This window comes from Vidua chalybeata, chromosome 1, assembly GCF_026979565.1.
Source record: "Vidua chalybeata isolate OUT-0048 chromosome 1, bVidCha1 merged haplotype, whole genome shotgun sequence".
Classification (NCBI taxonomy): Eukaryota; Metazoa; Chordata; class Aves; order Passeriformes; family Viduidae; genus Vidua; species Vidua chalybeata.
In genome coordinates, this window is record NC_071530.1 from 28,162,176 (window position 1) to 28,179,365 (window position 17,190).

General features: G+C 37.7%; 1 long non-coding RNA gene across 2 annotated transcripts; it reads left to right on the top strand.

Annotated features, from left to right (window-relative positions):
• The first annotated feature begins 7 nt into the window (after positions 1–7).
• Positions 8–3,002, top strand: LOC128796773 (uncharacterized). 2 transcript variants are annotated; one of them, XR_008433892.1, is made up of 4 exons: positions 8–186; positions 713–762; positions 2,197–2,222; positions 2,629–3,002. It is a non-coding gene; the product is annotated as an uncharacterized LOC128796773 (long non-coding RNA). The 2 variants fall into 2 exon arrangements; XR_008433893.1 differs by lacking the exon at positions 8–186 and adding an exon at positions 205–428.
• The last annotated feature ends 14,188 nt before the right edge of the window (positions 3,003–17,190 follow it).

Sequence of the window (17,190 nt, forward strand, 5' to 3'; positions counted from 1 at the left end):
CAATGCTAGTCCTGTCAGTGTACAGCAAAGGGAAAGTGAGATAACTAAAATTAAATCTATTCTCCTACTCCCGCCCTACAAGGGTGTTCTGTTGAAACCCTTCAGTTCAGTTCAAAGTCCTTTGCTTCCTCTGTGTTATAAGCATTCACTGGAAGGGCTGGAATTGCCACGCATGGCTGCTGAAGGGTACCCAGCTAGCTTTGATTTATTACAAGGCTTTCAAAAAGCATGTTAAAATTTGCTTGCTGGATGTTCAGCTTCTTTTCTTGTTGAAAAGCAGAAGCTGTAATCATAAATAATAGTACCTTAATCTATTAGTGGTCTTACTAACAGTTGCATAGAACACTTAATAATAAAATAACATTTTAAGCTATAAATACTAAATCAAGATGGAAACAGATTGTCTTATACCTCAATATAAATTGCAGGTACAATACAACCTAAAATCCAAGCTGAGATTTAAGATGATTCCCAGATACTTAAATTCCAAGACATAATTTAATATGGGTTTAACTAAAGTACTAATGTTTAATTGCTCCTTACAAGAGCTCTTTCAACAGAAGACTTGATTATGCCTAAACCAGGCCAGAATGATATTAAAATCATGCTGCAGAGCAATATAAATTTAACCTATCACTGATGCAGTTCAATAAAGAATGGCACCATCTTCATGGAGAACCATTTATTTATATTTTATTTCAATTTTGTACAGACTTGATAGCTTCAAGGAAATAAGCTCTCAGAAAGAGCAGCTGATATACTGTAAGCCTGAGAATTTGTTTAATCAATGCTTTTCTTTGTAATTAGATAACATGAAAATGAGCAAACTTGAATATCTGTTATACAGATAGTTCTTTTAACAAAATTTTGCAACATTCAGTTATATTTTGGTAAGTTCAAGCTGAGTCAAGACAGCAATAACAACTCAGCAATAAGCAGGGTCTGAGTGGATCTCAGGAGATCATAGCCTGCATCCCACTCCCTTGGACAGAAGGCACTCATACCTCCAACATTCACAAAGAGTGGCAATTAACCCACTACCACCACATCCCCAGGAAACATGTGTGGATTTATCATCCTTACTGGACACTTGGAAGACCTGTTTAAACTAAGTATTTCTTGCTGAAGTTTAAACCTACCTCTTGTCCAATCCTCCCTAAGGATAAATTATTTTCTTCCCTAAGGATGAACTCCTTTCTTCCCTGAATCAGTGTGAAATTTTTTGCCATGGTCTCCTTCTCCCCAGACTTTCCTAGACCAAAGAACCCATTTTTTTCATCCTTTTATTTTTCAATTTCTCACCAGCTTGTCTGGACTTGTTTGAACCCCCTATAAATTTGAATTCCTACTGCACATGGGTAAAGCTGAAGTTCTGTCAGTTCCAGTTCCAACTGGTTGACAATTCACTTCACATAGTCTGCATACCAGGGACAACTCAACATACAGCCTGGTGTGTTCTTTCCTCCTCTTTCCTCCTTCAAAAGAAGGATATTGTTGACCAGTGCTGAGTATGTTGTTCCCAGATATTTTTCAGAAGTGTTACTGAACAAGTTCCTCATTCTCTGTTTTCACAGTTGATTATTTTTGCCCAAGGGCAATATCTTGTAGTTGGTTTTAATTAATTTCTTATATTTTGCTTTTCCGAGCTGCTTCTCCATTTGTCAAGGTTGCTTTGGTTTGTAACACTGTACCCCAGTAAACTCACTGCTACACATCGTGGTGCCATGAGCAAAGGTCGGCTGTAGGATCTGGTCCTTTATTCAGGCTAATAAGGAAAACACGGAGCACATTCCTAACTAAAACAGACCTTTGAGGAACCAAATCTTTACATACCTTCACAAAATATGACAACTATTTTTTCAGTATATTTATCACTCAGTTTTACAACTGTTGTCTAGTAATGAAATAAATTATGATGTCTTGTCTAAATAATATACAAGACAGTGTCAAAAAACCTTACAAAAGTTATCTACTGCTATGCTCTATTTGTGTAGCCAATTACCAAAATGAGGAATATAGGAATTATAAAAACAGCAATTAAAAATTAAATATCTTATATCAAAATTCACTTATTTATTGTAACTCTCTCTTTTCTCCCCCTTCCCATTCCTGGCTACTTTACAAGGAAATTTCACCTTTTTTATTTTTTTAAATATATTTCTACTCCCTTAAAGCAATACAATTTTTTTTTTACAGGAAAACAGGACAGGAAGAGGCCTAAGGTGGGAGTACTTTTCTTTGGTCCATGGAGCAACTTTCACTGAACGACTGAACTCAGTGACTAGGGAAATACACGAGTGGCCCAAGCATGAGATTCCAAGTGTACCTAAGCCTGTTCTGTAATGTTGAGCTATGTACAGCCATTTTGGATGCTATAGGATTCGAGGACCTTGCTGATATACAGGAGAACACCAAGGCTCCAAAAGAAAACTAATTTATTTAGATATCAACATGATATCCAGAACTGGCTCCCGATGGCCTTCTGGTCATAAACCATAGGATTCTTATGCTTTCTGGTCATAAAATGAAGACCTTTTTTTACACCCTGAACCCCACTTTGTCTTGAAAGTGGGTAACTGGGACAGGTTATTTATGTAACGAGAGGCTATCCCACATTTATGCACACAGCTTGCTCCACGTGTTCCAGAGGATGGATGGAGGCACACACCGCCCAGCCAAGTGACAGGATGGGGACTGAATGTTCAGTTTGCAAAGACTAAAACATCTTTCATTCCCTTCCTCCTGCCCATGGAAAAAGAGACTATTCTGGGTATGGAATAAACCAAAGAAGACAGGATAAGAGAGGCCCTATGAGAATCCACGTGCCTCAGAAAGGGACAAAACTCAAGCAAGCTAATAGAATGCCCATAGGAAGTTCCACCTTCAGACAGTGGCTAGACTCACCTCAGCTGGAGCTAAAGTCATCATTTTAAACTGTCTTCCAATTCTTAACCCAAACATCAGGGTACTTCCCCTGGTGTAGGAGCGACAGTGGGTAGGACGGTCGGGACAGATGCAATAAAAATCTACTCGTATTAACAATTATCATGGTATTTTATTTATCTGGAATGGGTGCCATATGCAAATCATTCCATTACTAACCCTTTGAAACCAAGGTAAGAGCCTGAAATCTCACTAAGCAAAGTATTCAAAAGAAAAAAGTCATCAGTTCAGAGTAGAATTCTGCCTAAGAAGGAATTTTGGGCTCCAGAAAAAAGAGCTCTACACAAGATCTCTCAGGTATGGAAGACTGAAAAAACCAAACCACAAACAAACAAAGAAACAAAAAACCCCAAACAAACCACTCAAGAAACCAAACTACCACCACCAGCAACATAATTCACAAAAAAAAAACCAAACAAAAAGGAGATTTTGAAATTACTATTTTGCTCCATGAGGTGTAATTCTACTGTATAACAGAAAAAGCTTGGGATGGACTGTATTTCTCAACCTGGGGGGTTGTTTCATAACTTTCCAATTTCTTAAAAATATTAAGAAAATATAAAATCAAAAGGATTTTTTTCCCCTAGACATGTATCATTTGGAGGAATATTCTGCAGCAGACTGTGACTTCTGACCTGAATCCAGCAGAAAATCAGCAAGTCCATAAAGATGAACCTGGACACATCCAGTCTGAAAACAAGATCAAAGTCAGGGTTGGAGAGTTAGTTTCTTAATTAAGGCAATTTGAGTAAAAATAACGAAGGCGGAAGTCACATTTCTGCAAAAGCAATTTGGCAGAAGGGCTAGCCCTCTTCTTTATAGTACTTCAGATGAAAAAGGAAGACGCTATTAGTTGCTTTCTTTGTTAAGTGTTTGAATTGAAACCTTGGTGCCACTCGTTTACTATTTGCCAGTAGCGCTGAGTGAGTAATTCTCTGCCTGTAATTTCTTCTACTAAATTAGCCTCTTTTTCTTCCCATGCAATATCCATCAGCAGATCATGATTTTCTCATTTAAATGTACTCAATAAATATGTCTGAATTTTACCCTGCAAACAGATTGCAAATATTTGAAATTCAAGCTGCATCATTTATTTAGGATTGGTAAATCAGGTCACACTGTTTGTTCTCTCTGGCTGAAGTAGTGTGAGAACACTACTTCCTGTGTGCACGGTTGTGTGCTCCTCCTCAAAATCAGACATCCATAAATGCTCATGGGAAACAAAATTTGCATTATTGCTTTTTATATGCCTTTCTGCTTAAAGTAAGTCTCAATTGATTGTTCTTTCATCAAGAAGCAAATTTGAATGGACTCTGAGTGACTATAGATAAAGAGAATTAATTTAAGAACTTTAATGATTTCTTGTGGACATTTTTTGGTACTACTCATGCCATTTTTGTTTATTTACAAAAGATGAATCATATAAAAAAGTCCTTCAGTCCTTAAAACATCCTTACAAAAGACAGAAAAATACCAAAAGTAACAAAAAAGATAAAAATAAATATTTCCAGTATTCAAAGAGGGGACTGCTGAATCATACAGAAAATTTGGCAAAAGCAGAAAAACAGGAAAATCCCATCACTCCATTTTGCACCATTAATCAAAAAACACAATTAACAAGCCAGGAATAAGCTCCAATCTACAGTTTTTGTTTTCTTTCCACAGAGCAACAGGATTCTGGTTAAGGAGGTTCCTTGTGGACCATAATTGCTATGCTGTTTGCAAATGTTGGTATAATTTGGATGTGTAAAATTATTGTCATGGGATGGTTCCATGGATTCAGCTAGTCCACTGTTGAACAGAGAACAAGCAAAAAGAATAAAAGAATATTCCAAGATGTGGTCATTTATTTTTGCAAGGGTTTAATTATTATAAATATAAGCATGCATTTTCTAAGTATTTTGATAATTTAGAGAAACAGATTTTCTGTGAGAGAACTGGGGAAGAAAGGAGTGATTATACAGATAGTGAATGGCATCATGAAAAAGCTCATAAGTAAAATAAGCACAAACACACACAGGGCAGCTGTCCTAGTTCCCAGATTCTCTTTCCTACAGGCATTCTCTCCCCCTTTACTTCTCCTGACCACGGTCAGCTCCTTGCTTTACCATTAAAGCAGCCTAACCAAGATTTTAAATAAGCAAAGGAAACTTGACCACTCTCCCTTATAGCCATGAGGGCAGACTCTCCAGTAACTGTGCCAGGCACATAAAACTCATACATACTTTTCAAAATTGCAGTCATCAAGAACATTCAATTTGCTCTACCAAAATGCTGACCTGATGTAAACTCCCATGATGTAATACTATGGTCTAAGGGTATGCATTTCAGCATCATTCACACTGAATTCTATGGTCCAAAAAATACTCAAGTAGAAAATTGTAGTTCTTAATTAGTTCTTAGGCACAAAATCTGTCCCATCCCTCAGAGAGAGGCAATCTTTGACTTGTCATTTAGGCTCTATGCAGCTTAAGCCACTCATCCAGGCACAGACCAATTCATGGCCTTTGTCTTACAGTATTTTTATTCAAAAGTTGCTATTTACTGTTGACACATATTATATTTCAATATTGTCCCTTTCTGAAGAATCAAAACTGTCCCAACTCCAGAAGCATCAACACAAATATTGAACAAACCTCACCCCTATTCAACACCAAAGCAATTGTCTAAATTTAAGTAGTTTAATGAGCAGCATCCCAAGCAGCGGCTCAGAAGAACATATAGGTTAACAACAACAACGACAACAAAAAAAAAAAAAAAAAAAAAAAAAATAATAATAATAATAATAATAATAATATTTTTGCAAGTTATCTGATTAGCACAGCTTCTTTCCTAAAATAAATTGATAAATAAATAAATCCATGAAATGAAATGTCAGGTTCCTATCTGCTTATAATATTAAAAAATTATCCACAGAACTGAAATACACAGAAAGTCAGAATGGAAACATATCTATATAAAAATATATCCATATCTATATATCTCTATCTATCTATCTATCTATTGATATATATATATCTATCTTAGCATTTCTGGCTTTCACATGTTTTTGCATAATGATAGGGCTAATATAACATAACAAATCCTAAACTGTTTTCACAAGGAGTGGGAAAAAGATGTGTAAAAGTATGCTCTGTCTTGCTTCCTTCTGTTCACAATGTATCTAAATACAACAAATGGTGTTCTTGCTCTTTCTGTCTGTTTCTCAATCTGTTTGGAAAGTAGCCATCATTCCGCAGCCAACCATAATATTTGACACTTCCTGACATCATGAAAGCCACCATCTGTCTATCATTGAAGCCCTGTACTTTTTAAAGACTGCTTGGCTTGATCTTTAATGAAGATTCACTGTGAATGCACAGATCAGTTTAGATAGAAAACTGGGGAAGTCTGACAAAAACACTGTGCAAAATCATGTTTTAGTTAGATTCATACACAAAACAAAAGGAATAACAAGACCTTCTTGCAAATACCAAAGGAAAAGTTTGGTTCACATTCAGTAAGTCCAAGGTCCAAATTCATCATGGAAAATTTGGAACATAAAACTGAATTCAGACAAAAATTAAAAATTATCCAAAAAGCAGTTTTCCTACCTATGCCTAACTAGTTTTCAAAGATAAATATAGACATACTTCCAGTGTTTGTAAAATATAAAATAAATGTGTGATAAATTCCAGTGTTCATAAAATATAGAATATGCTATTCATTACAAATCATAATGCAATTTCATATTTAGGTATTATTACTATTTTCAAACAAACCCAAAAAGCAGGTTTTCTATGGTTTTGGCTTGATACATGAGTTTTAAAGACTCTTAAATACCAAAAAGATAGAAATCTCTGTTTTGTAAATATGTGCAAGAAGGAAAGCATAGGCTTTTTTTTTTTTCCCAAGAACATATCTTAACAGGGAAATTTATTCCCTGTGATATTTTAGGCATGTTTTTCTACCATAATTTTTGCACAAAACAGTGACTCAAGGTGTAACTCCACTATTTGCTTTACTTAGAACAGATTTGGATGCAAACCTTTAGAAATCCAACCTGGAAAACCATGACCTTTGAATACCCCATGCTCTGTTTCCTTCATCTGAAAATTAATTCAAGTGTTTCCACATGGCTATAGAGGCATAATACTCCATACAGCCTTCAAATCTTTTATAGCCCTACTGATCTACAGCCCCAACAGAAACCAATTCATGGATGGAGGGCCAAGACCCTTGTCCCCTTTGGCTACCGACTCTCCTCTCCTCCTCCTCCTCCTCCACCAGTCTGCTCTCCCCTTTACTGATGCTGAGAATGGAGATGAAGAATTTCCTGTGCTTTTCTCAGCACAGGACCAGTAGATGTGGCTGGTCCTTCAGCAAACAATTCAGGTCAGGAGAGAGCACTATGTACAAGCTGTGCAGGGGCTAAGCGCCCTGCAAACACCACCAGCCTCACAGGGTGACAGTGAAAAAGCAGCATTCAACGGGCCAGAAAGCTACTCAAGGTCCCTGAAAGAGCTTCTAGAAAAGAGCTGCAGTGCACTTCTCACCACTACTAACTCTGCAAAACATCGCTGCTAAGGTTGAAATTAATGAGCATGAGGGCATGAAAGGAAAATGCTTTTCTTCTTCACAATAGATGGCAATTATAATAATTATTATTTTCACTTTGTTAATTATCTCAGAGCTAGCCATAATAATTCCCAAAGCAAAAATTGGAATGAGGTCCTTAATTTTTCTGTAAGAACAAATAAGGAGCAACATGGTCTGAGTATGTGTCCACATCCCATTTTCAGCCACATGCCAATTCATTTCTGCACCCTCCCATCCAATGCCACAGTGCCTGGAGGTTGTCCCTGCATACCCTGTCAATATTATTCTTCCTATATTTCCTGCCCTCCTGCCATACCATCCCAAGCCACAGCTGGAGGAGTTGGTCTGCACATGCAATAGGTTTGCATGGCAATGTTGTGGCAGTGGGGAGGCTACAGGGAGCGGCTTCTCTGACAAGCTGGTAGAAGCTTCACTCATGTCCAACTAAACCAGACAGTTCTAAGACAGACCAACTACTGGCAAAGGCTGAGCCCATCACCAGTTGTGGTCGTGCCTCTGGCATAATGTCTTCAAGAACAAGGGGAAAAGAGCTTTTCTGTTGCTTGTTTGGAATATATGGCCACCAGGATTCTCTCTTTCACCCCTTCTCCCTCCTTCTCTTCTTTCTCTATCACCATAACACCTGAACATCTCAGAGTCTTTCATTTACCCAAATTTCATTAACCCAATTTACCCAAGCAATGCTCCTGTGAGGCTGGGAAGTGATGTTGCCCTGTCTCATGCTACTATACTGATGGCACAAAGGCAATGAATGCGCCCAGCACTGTGTCCACTCTCAGTAGCAGAGCAGGAATCTGAGCACAACTTTCCCAAGTCCTAAGCTAATTTCCTCATCACTGAGTCTTTCTGTTCACATTTTTCTTTATTGTTTTATCAACATCTTCAGGTTTACTGCTTTAAAAAACTATGATTTTAATAATCAGGTTTTATCCCATAGATATTTTTGTCCTTTCACAGCTTTTTCTGCTACATATTTTTTTGGTTTATAAAACATGGCATCTTCTAAAAATATTCACTTGCTTTCCACACAATATAGAGCATTGGAAGTTGATTTGGTTGATTGGAAGATTTCACTAAAAGTGAAAGTGGAGTTTGTTTAGAGCACAATAGGCAAAGAGTGATCATTTGTTGTAAACTAAGTATCTTACAAGATACAGGTACAACCTCACAGGGTGGAAAAGGAATGGCTTTATGTTACCCAGAATGATAGTGACGTAATCATAGTACCACAACATTCAGTGTTATGGAATTTGCTTCTTCAAGGCCAAAAAAGGCATTCAAGGAATGCCTCGGGCATTTTTTTTTTTTTAATGTAAGCCTGAGAACAGGGCCTTATATACTAACTTCAACCAAACCTCGTTCACAGAGAACTTTCTCCTTAAATGTTGTAGACTGTAGAGCAGACACAAAACTCAATCTGAATTTTTACCTCTCCTTTGTGAAACACATGGAGTTGCTCAATAAATGAGGTGTAAGAGTGTTTATCACTGAAATGCAAGAAAGAAAAGTAGCAGCCATTTGAACAGAGTCTTCACAGTAGAAAAAGGGGAGTGAAGAATATTATGTCATCTCTAGCTGACATTGCAAAGTGATAATAAAACAGACTGTCCTTGGCACCTTTTTCTCTGTCTTTGAGAATATTACTGGATTCCAAATCAGCAGCACTGATCCCAGGCTCTGTTTTGGATACTCTTGCCAATGTCACCAACATCAAAATGATCCATGTCAAGTCTCTTCACTGGGAAAGAGAGAAGGCTGACAACTATTCCAAATACCAGTGTCAGATACTTTCAAAGATACCTTCATGCTCTAGCATAGCTGTATCCAAGTGCAGGGAAAATAGGGAAGGACTGCAATACAACAAAAAGAGAAAGGTGAAAAGGACCTAGAAACAATAAAGGTAAATGTGACTAAGTAAGAAAGAAAATAGGTGATCCAGCCACATACATAGTAAATACTTTCATTCTTTATACATGCCTCATTTCTATTACTCATCAAAACAACATGTAGTGGTTTCTAAGTTTTCGTGTACAAACCAAAAGTGAGATGTGCTTGTATATATTACTTCCATTTACTATGGATTTAAGATAAATGCATTTAAATATGGGTATTAAAGGTTTTAAAAGAGTAAGCTGCCTGGAAAAAAAAATTGCATACTGGTTAAATAAAGAATAAATTATTTGGAGCAGCTGTTCTCATTAGAACAATATTTTCCCATATTTGTTACAAACCTCTTAGTTTGCTTTGTGTGCCCAAAACAGAGGCAGTCTAATCAGTATAAATTCAGGACTATTTTGTGCCAAAATTTGTGAGGACTAACAAAGTTGGTCAAGGCCAAGAACATCTAGGAAGACAAAAATACATATTTTTGTTATGGCCTTGATCACCAATTTTTTTCAAGTTATTCTCCTGTGGACTCTTACCACAGGGCGGGGGGAAAAACCCAAACCAACAAAATAAAAGGCAAGCCAAAGAACCCTTTCTGCAAATAAGGATTTAAAGCTTGATGTATTCAGCCTTTGACTCTTGAATCAATGAAAAATTATTGTAAGTTAGTAATGGATGTCATTCTTTCATCTTAAAGGAATTTTTAAAAAATTCAGAATACAGCTCTGCTGAAATCATGTTGCATGCCAGTTATGATAGTGAATCTTCTTGTATAAAGTTCTATATCCTGTCTACTACCAGATGCAGGACAGGACCTTTCTGCTAACACATTTTTCAGATTAAATGAATAATTATAGAGAGGGATTGGATGGAAAGTCAGGAGATCTAGTTTAAATCCTACAGCTGCCATATTTTCTGCATGACCATGCACTGAATGCTGAAAATCTCCTTCCATTCTCTCAGACAGGGATGCTGATATTTCTTTTTCTCTTTGAATATCATGTTTCCTTAGAGTATAAAACCCTCACAGGAAACACTACTTTTCCTGTATCAAATAAATTATTGTATCCTTGGTAGGATATGTTATATACAGTTGTAAGATAAATAATCATGTTCCAATTCCTAACTCAACATTCATAAACTGGGAAATTGTAGTTAACTCCTGAAAAGATTAGTTTGAATGGATTATGAGAAAGGTTAAAATGACAACACAGTGACTTGGGCCAGTCTTTTTAGATGGAAATGTGTTGTCTTTAATGTCTGTCACTACATCTCTTGTTAGATGCTGGAAAGATCTGTACAATGAAAATATACATCTAACACCATCTTCATTTGTACTTAAAGTTTCAGCTCTAGAACTCTTTCATGAACTAAGGGGGTAAGGAGAGTAAAGAAAGAAAGGAAAGGAGGAGGACTTATTGAAAGTTAAATTATTTCATGCTAATGTCTGAGTACTTTCTGGAGGTCATCCAGTCCCAAACAACTGCTCTTCAGTTCAGTCCTGCCATACTACTTCACTGTGGTCAGACAATGAATCAATTCCTATGCTCTTTCTGTCCATTGTCTGTTTTTCTTCCTTTCTCTGTGTAATTAAACGTGTGAAAGACTCTTCTATTAGCTCCCTAGAAAGGACTTAAAAGATAATTGACCTGCTCCACAAAATGGTAAGGAAATTTTATGTGTAACACAGCTATCTTCACTTTGCCTGAACATTCAGCAGGGTCTGGAGATGCTGCCAGCCTGGTGCTTCAAAGGATCAGGCCCATAAAATGCTCACTAGTTTGTATTTATGCAACAGAAGCCATATACTGAGCAAGCTAATCTACTGTATTCCCCACGGAGGCATCCCAGCATCGGCTACGTTTGCTATCTCTATTCCTGTTTAAAGGTGTCAGCCTAAATTCAAGCAGCTGTCAGCTACCTAGTGGGCTTGGCTCTTTTCTAGCAGTTAATTGTGCAGACACCATTGATTGAGAGAGTAGGCCAGTTGTACGGGTTCTGATTTGCAGGAAAACAAAGAGGAAGAAAGAGAGGAAAATAAACCCTTTTATTATATGTAAGCCAGACATAACAAATATAACCTCAAAGCTATTTGTAAAATTAGCTAAGCATGCATGCTTAATGTGCAGATTATTTTCCATACCTTGATCATGCTATGGCCAATATATGCTGCAGAAACAGATATGAGATGCAAGCAGTTTCTTTTCAATCTTGTTTATGATTTCAGTTATTTTATTTTATAAAATTCTGAGGAGACAAAAATCTTTCCAAGAAAACCAAATTCATGAAGTTTGCTGGCCAGAAAGGAATATTAGTATTGCTTTTGTAAAACACAAGCCACTTCATCCTGTTAACTCCATATCAATAGTGTGTTAATGTCTGATAATGGTAACCATTCCATAGACATCTAATAATTTTCAAAGTCAGAAAATGGAAAGACTAGAACACAGAATGAAAAGAAATCTAGACTTGTTTTGGAAACTTTCTAAAGAGATTTAAGTTCCCAGAAAGATACAAAATACTTTTATGATTTTTCCCTGCTAGTGTAGATATGTGAGACATGTTCTCCTTTTCTATGCCATGAGTAAAAACTTTTATATGGGAATGAGGGATCCCTCAGCATCTGTACTGAAGTTGTAACCAGTATAGCTTAACACATGAGCCATTTGGGGCTCTGCTTTTGTGTCCTGGCATAGGTTTGAGTGAAGGTTTAAGGTACTGAAGTTTTAAGAATGTTGTTCTGTTAATATGCAAACTTTTCAGCATATATTCTAAAAGCTGTACCATAGAAACAAAGTCTTTTTTTTTTTTTCTTACATTACCTACTGGAAAATAAATATGTACAGACGTTAGTGTCTATGTGCAAACTAAACCCTAACTTGATATGCTCAGCCATGAAGAATCACAACATTTCTTGCTTTCATAATGAAAAGTATAATATATACATTTGACAAAACTTCATTGCAAATCAGTGCATACCCCTTCAAAATCACTGGCTCTCTATGGGATGTCACTCTTCTCTCAGCAGTGACTGACTGAGTAGTCAAATACACCTGACATGCTTTGGGGACTTAAATCCAATAACACTGAAATGGATAAGGCAATGATCTGGATGTGAATTGAAGAATGGTGGATTTGTTAAATAGATCAAGCTCAGCAACAAGATTCATCTAACTCTTCCTTCCCTCACTTTTACAAGTGCTGACTTCCCTAACTTTTCTTCTCCAGTGACCCTTAACATGTTCAGTTGTGATGCCTCCAGCAGGGCCTTAACCTGTATAATTTTCCACTACCATCACCCACATATTTTCCACAGAAGGGTATTTCTGATGCAGATTTATCAATATCCAGACATCAGTATCAGAGAATGGTGTTTGTTTCTAGAAAGTTTCAGAAGACTTTCAGTGTCCAAAAATTTTAGTAAACTGAAATTTTCTATCCTTAAAAGCTTACTAAGCCAAAAGAAAAAGGTGAAACAAGCTTAAAGGATCTGAGAATCCTATTCCTCCCCCATCCCTGTTCTTTCTCATTTCCCCTGGAAATATGATATTTGTTTTGGTACACACAGAATCTTTTTGAAAATCTGACTGATTGCATATTGAGCTTTGTGTGCAACCACTTTGATTTGAAAGAAGCTGCATTTTCCAAAATAAAGCAAGGAGCGCTGAGAAGGGAGAGACACAGCTGTATGAAGCTCCATGTCCCAGCAGTGGGTGTGTCAGGTCCCCCCCACTCCTCCAGATGCTTGTTGCTTAGCTTCTGTGTTTTCAGCACAACTTTGGGGGAGTTTCTATCTTATGGTTTCTGACTCTGCCTAGCAACATTTTAATGACTTTTTTTCTGTCTGGAATTTTGTCTGTGAATCACTTCAAAGACCATATTTCTGGTGATATATGCTATCAGGCAGAATTAGCAAAATTTTGCCTGACGCAGGCAAACAATATTTGAGCTAGTTTGCGGCATCAGGAAGAACACCCACAAAGAAAGTGCCACTTTTTGTATTGTCTAAACTCTCCTTTTCAACCTATAGGCAATTGGCACCTAGGCCTCTTGAGAATGGCATCCCACCTTTGTGGTGGGCACAGTGCCACCCTAGCAGATGGTCATGAGTGTTGGCATGCTGAGAATCAGTATGTGCATCACGTTTGAGTACAATAGGTCAGCCTCCCATCCAAGTATGTGGGAATGAGAGTGTCTGTGCTGAGCTCCTGTGCCAATGGTTAAAGGAATATACCATCATTAAGCTAGCTGAAGGAGAAGATTAATTTTTTTTTAATTAAGTCACGTTCTCTATAGCCATTTGGGATCAGCATTTCTGCTGCAGTTCTCTGGTTGCTGGATCACTGAGAGAAGGCAGAATGCATGTATGGATACATGCACACAGATAGCCCAGCCAGGGGAGACACCTTCTTGTTTCAACAAAGATGCATTTTTGACCTATTTGGTACCCCTGCTGAATGGCTCATCTAGATACAAAAGCCAGATCCATAGAAGCTAGCATATAATTTGAGCTCAATAGATCCCTAAGAGCACTAGAGTATTTGGCATGAAATTTGCAATGGAGCCCTTGAAGGGCCTTTCCCATCCTGGAACCAATGGAGTCTAATTTTGATTCAGTAATGAAAAAAAGCACCTTGCTGACATAACAGAATGGACTTGTTCAAGCTCCTTTTTTACCAAGCGCATTTAGAAAGTTACTGATAACAGTAGGCATGCTTTCTTCACTCTCTTCTACCAAAATTGTAAAAATTCTTCACAAGTAGTATGGAGGCTCAAGGCATTTAGACTGAATTGTCTTATAACAACCTCTTTTAGTGTAAAATGTCGTAGTAAATAGGACTGCCATTGTCTATCGATGGCTTCTCTAGTGCAGGGCACAAACTAAGAGCAGGCCAGGAGCATCTGCTTCTCTAGAGAAATGATGACCACTCAGACTTATTGATGTTCTTTGGCCTTATGCATTTGGAACTACATCACAAGAAGCACTGCAATTCATCAAATTTCTTCCTTATGTCACTGAATATTCTGTTTGTGCATCCAAATTTCACTCTTATTGGAAATGTAGACTGTTTAGTCCACATTGAATAGATATGTCTGTTGTCATCAATTTTAAGTAGGCATATTGAAGAGATTTTTTTTTTCTGGAGAGTGAACAAAACCACCTATATATTTTTATGAAATGTATAATCATCATATGATTTTTTAAAATTAGCTTTATGATGCCATAAGGAAGAATAATTATGAACCTTTTTCACTACCCTACTAGTTCTTGAGGAAAAGAGAGACTGATTATAATGAATAAGTGAGCAATTGATGTGGAAGATCCAGAGTTAAATTTCAGACTTTACCTCACTTGAAATTATTTAAGTTATTAAAAATAATCAACATCATCAGCTGAAATCAAATAAAGGACTCAAGTCCACTTCCAATATCTGAACTCCTTGAATCTGTTCCCTGGAGGAAGCTCTGTTAATGAAAATTATCAAAATATTTTAGATTCAGAAGAAGTATATTCTTGATTAAAGCCAACAATAATCAGGTTTTATAACAGTACGCCAATTACATCTTACATAGGTAAATCAGTCCTTGTCCTTGTATCATCAAAAAACTGCCAAAATTTCATGGCACCATTCTCAAAGCTACCCATGTGGGTTCAGAAGTTTACCTAAGTTGTTCTCATCTTAATTTTTAAAATTTTCCCTATATCCTCAAGTTACCAATAACAGCTAGATAGGGCTCAGATTCACAGAATCATCAAGGTTTGGAAGAGATCTTAAGGTCATCTAATCTAACCTTCAACCCAGTACTGTTATAATCACCCCTAAACAATATCTCTAAGTGCCCCCATCCAGACACTTCTTGATGTCTTCCAGACATACTGACTCCAGTGTGGAGGACTGTGAATCTGCTGGGGACAAGGCAACAGCAATTCCTTGAAGAGATGCACCTTAAGCTCTGGGCATTCCTCAGCTCAGGGTGAGGAAAGAAGCTTCCCCCATGGTGCTCTGCAGCACTATGCTACTTTGTCCCAGTTCTGTCCTCCCCATTGGCCCGTTGGCCTTCCCTACCCCTTTTACCTTACACGTTCAAGTTCTAGTAAATTCTCAGCTCCATGTAATCCCATTGGTTTGTGTAACCTTGCCCATCCACCCTGGCATTCCCTATTAGTCCCTTCCCTGTGTATTGCCCCTGAGCCCTCAGACCATTGGATCCCTGATGCTCTCCTCTGCCCCCTCTTTCCCACATTTATACCCTAGACTCTCCTTGGTTTTCGCTTTTGGCCCCTGGACCCTTTAAGCATCACCTGAAATAAAGCACATTGGAACTCCATGCCTGGACCCTCCTGTGTCTTCACTGCTGAGCTTCCATGTGCGTGTGTCTGTGTCTGTCTGTCTCTGTCTGTTTGTCTGTGTGTGTGTGTGGGTGTGTGCTCTCATGGCTCCTACCGTTGGTGCAAGATGCTCTTGGGGAAGGTTGCATCCACCCCCACCATGGACCGCAACACTCCAACACCACCCTGAACAACTTATTCCAATGTTTAACCACTCTTTCAGAGAATATTTTTCCTAAAACCTAATCTTTACTTCCCCTGGTGCAACATTTCCTCTCATCCTTTCACTTGAGACATGGTAGAAGAGACCAACCCCCACTTGGCTACAACCTTCTTTCACAGAGTTATAGAGAACAATAAGGTCACCCCATAGCCTTATTTTCTCCAGACTAAATAACCCCAGCTCCCTCAGCCCTTCCTCACACAAGAGGTTTTCTAGATCCTCCACCAGCTCCATTGCCTTTCTCTGGACACACTGCAGCACCTCACTGTCCTTTCTGAAGTGAGACACCCAAAACTGATCACAGAACTTGAGGTGCAGCCTCACCAGTGCTGAGTACAGAGGCACAATCACTTCCCTAGTCCTGCTGGCCACACTATTCTTGATACAGGCCAAAATGCCATTGGCCTTCTTGGCCACCTGGACACACTGCTGGCTTGTATCCACCTGGCTACCTACATCTGCTACTCATCCTACTGTGTCTGCTTAGAGCAATAGGAACATGGTACCTTTGTGGCCTCCCATATTTCTCATAAAAAGGAAAAGAAGAAAGCATAGAAACTAATCACCATTAGCACCGACGTTCATCTCTATGGTTTAACAACTTGATTATTAAAAGCTGCATAGGGATTCACAGGGAAGGAGAAGAAGTTTCTGAATACATTCTGCCTGCATTCAATGACAGGGAGCTAATTATATTAAAAAACCCAAGAAACAATTGCATAAAGAAATAATTAACGTTCTGACTACAACTATTGTTTATAAGCATATTACATATATAAATTTACATATAATTTATAACCATATATAGTGATGTAATTTGATACAGTGAAATAGTAATATATTGTTTACCACCACATACTAATTAGAACGCTAACCCATGCTAGATGATCTTCTAAAACTAACAAAATCTCTAACTAAAAAAACTAACCAATGATTCAAACCATACAACAACATTGAAACATCAAATCTTTCCTTGAGAAGCAGAGAAGAGAATTCTTTTTGTGTGTTAATTATACAATTAACACACAAAACATGCAATGGGCAGATTAACAAAATGTAAACTAAAAAGCTTTTACTATATCATCTACTTAAGTCTTTGTATTTCAGACTTTACACAAGTGAAGAGCTCCATCTGGAACTTAGTTTTAGTAGTGCTAACCATGCAATAATTTTTTCACCATATAAAAATAAAAAGCAAAAGTACAGT